This window comes from Mastacembelus armatus, unplaced genomic scaffold, assembly GCF_900324485.2.
Source record: "Mastacembelus armatus unplaced genomic scaffold, fMasArm1.2, whole genome shotgun sequence".
In the NCBI taxonomy this organism is placed as follows: domain Eukaryota; kingdom Metazoa; phylum Chordata; class Actinopteri; order Synbranchiformes; family Mastacembelidae; genus Mastacembelus; species Mastacembelus armatus.
Window position 1 is genome coordinate 28252 of NW_022872915.1, and position 3437 is coordinate 31688.

Sequence of the window (3437 nt, forward strand, 5' to 3'; positions counted from 1 at the left end):
AAGTACAAAATTAGAAAAGGGGAGAGACAAAATGGAGTCCTAAGCCCAAAGTTTTAATCGCTGCACAAACAGGAAGCGAAAAATTGGAATTCCATTTTTAGTAAGGTGAAGGATTCAGGCGTTGTCCTTTTAATGGTCATTTTTGACTTTTTATTGGACCCGTCATCATCTGTTCCATCTCACCTAGCAGAAGTGGCATCAGAGGTCCAAGTAGGATTTCTCTTTATAATGCCATTCCAATCTGGAATTTAGTATTACTTGGGCTAAAATCTCCTATGTTCTCTCCCCTTTGGATAGGTGAATTCTGTTGCAATGGCTGTAGATACAAACAGAATAAACTATTTTAATTAGTATAGTTAAGTATAAAAAGAGTATTTAATAATAAGTAGGAATGTGGGAAATAAATTCTACAATAAAAATTAAAATATCAAAATCTACTTAAGGAAATATACTAGAGCTTGTAATTATTTTGTATTATATATTGAGGCATCTTCCAATCTATTGACCAACCGGGCACAATGAGAATATAAAAAAGGAAAAAGACTGAAGGACCCACCTGGAAGAAGAAGGAGAAAGTTCAGCTCCAATCGCCGTCCGGGGTCTGCTCCATTGGAGGTGTACCAGAAATCCTGCTTCATATAAATGTCTGAATCCAGTCATTAAAAATTGAAATAGTCTTGGACTGTGGTTGATTCTCTTCTCCTGTGTAAAGGAAAGGTTTTTCTCTTGGCCTTTCCGGCCTGTGAGTGTAATAGTTCTATGTTCGCTCCTTACCTTATTCGGAAAAGGACCGGGTTAGGTCGTTCCAAGGTAAGGAAAAAACAAACATAGCTGTATTCTTTCAGTCAAAGTCCATATCAGTGATCCAGGCTGGAGAACATGACATTCTTTGCTCCCCTCCTTCAGGTAGGGCCCAACGCCAGTAATGAGTAAACTTAAAATTGAATAAAATCTCCTATTTGAATTAAACAATTCTTAGGATTAGTATAAAAAATGAATAAAATTCACAATGTGTCCGGCGAGTCAATAGTTCCCTGACGTTTCGCAGCGATTACTGCTTCCTCAGAGGGAAAAAACAGAAGTGCCCCAAATTCAGGTATTTAACTGATGGGAAGGGGAAATTTTCTTCCTCCCTAACTCGAAGACCAGCCAATCAGAAAGTACATAGGTAATGTTCAGACTGGCCATTGGTTAGGCTTTTGTATGGACAGTTTGAATTTGGAGGGAAAAAAAACCTCCAACATGATTGGTGAGAAAAAAATGGGCGGTTTTATTGGAGAGAGTAAATAATGAGCTAAGGAAGAGGGGGAGGGGAAACGGACTAGTGTTTCACAAACACCTGTTTAGGTAAGCTCTTGGAAGCGCACATCTATATAGCTCAGCCATCTGCAAAACAGGGCAGAGGCCAGGGAGAACAGACAGCCAGGGTTCAACACCGGGACCAAACACCGGGGGAAAAAAGGGAAGAGGGGAGGCAGAAGAAGCAAGTCAATCCATCCTCTTTTCTTAAATAAAGTTTAATATTCCTTCTGTCTAGACAGTGGCTCTGGCGAGGTTAGGTTTAAGAGTAGGGTTAGGGTTCAATTTGTTTTTATTAAAACTTCTATGCACGGGCCTACTGTCAAGAAACTGGATAGTAGAGGGGAAAGAGAGCTGCATCCTCCACCCAGAAGAACCGGGTTCGAACCCAAGGCCCAGCGCCAGCCACCCCCAAGGAACATGGGCCCGAGCAGAGGCAAGAAGAACATTGGACCAACTTGATTAAGTTATAAATAAATAAAAATCTCCAAATCAAAATAACTATATGGTTGTTTATTTTGTATAAATTTTATTTGACTTGGCTGTAAAAGAGGAGAGCCATTGCAAACCTACTATAATCAAACAAACAAGAAGGGGTAGAAGGGGAAGGGGGAACAGGGGGAGCGGGGAATCATGAAAAAGAAGGTAGAAGAAGGGGGGGGGGTTTGTGGAAAGGAAGGAGATGGGGTCAAATACTGCCAACAAAAAACAAAATGATATGACCAAACAGAACCAGTGTATGACTAACCAGGGAGAAGTCCAGAGTAAGATCTTGCTGGGGGCTAAATTCAATAGTATTCTAAGATTTATAATTTTTAATTAATTAATTTATTTATTATTTATTCTTATTAAATTTGCTGTTATAGGATGCCCCTTGAGTACCTAAGTGCTGAATGTTAGTAAGTGCCACAAGAAAAACTCTCAAAATCATGAAACACAAACAAAATCATGCAAAATGTTTTTAATATAATCAAAAGAAACCTATAATATATGAAATAACCAAGTAGTCAGGGAGCCCCTAATAAAATACATATAAATCCATCCATAATGACAAACAATTAATTATATAAGCCCAAAGTAAACAAGATTCTGATTAATGGACTAAACCCCGAAGTCATTCACTATATAATGTTCTCTGCAATAGAGAATAATCTCAAGACAAGAGTCAGTGTGTCCAAGATGGATTCAAAATCGAATTCCTTTGGTTAATTACAAAAAAAAGGAGAATAGGGAGTGAAGTAAAAGGGAGAAGGGGGAGGGGAAGGGGGGGTCCGAGAAATGGGGAAATTTTTGGTTCAAAATAAATTCTGGTTAGAATTTCCTCAATTCCAAAATTAGAATAACAGTTGGGGCCTAACAAAACTAAAAGAACAAAATAGTGGAGTGGGGGGGGGGGAGGTTTCAAAGGAGTAGGGGATATTGGTCCAAAGTAACTTCCGGTTAGAATTTCTTTGGCTCCAATATTAGGGTTGAAGCCTGATAAATTAATAAGGGAGATGAGGAGAAAGCAAAAAGAATTTCAAAGGCACACGGTCCAAAGTAAATTCAGGTTAGAGTTTCTTTGGCACCGATCCCTAAATTAGGGTTAAGGCCTGATGAAAACTGAAAGGGACGGGAAGTGAAGTACAAGGGGATGGAGAAATTTAGGTCCAAAGCAAATTCTGGTTAGAATTTCTTCAGCTCCATTCCCAAGGTTAAGGTAAAGGAAAATATAAAACTAAAAAGGGTGAGGGGGGGGGGAAATTTGAGGAAAAGAGGGGGGTTAGGGTTAGGGCCGGGGAAGGAAAAGGTTAGGGTTAGGATAATATAAAGGTAGGGAAATAAGGAAACATCCTTATTAAGAGGGGGGGGGGTTTAAAGGGAGTGAGAGGGGGGTTAGGGTTAGGGCCGGGGAAGGAAAAGGTTAGGGTTAGGATAATATATAGGTACGGAGATAAAGAAACAACCTTATTAAAGGGGGGGGGAGGGGAAATAGAGGGAATGAGAGGGGAAGGAATGATGGAAGGGGAACGTGTGGGGAGGGAAGAGGAAAGGGAGAAAAAAAGGCAAGTAGGGAAGAAAAAGGGGAAGGGAAAAGTGAACACTAGGAGAAAAAACTTTTGGATGAATGAATGATCAAAACTTTGCTCTGGAATTGA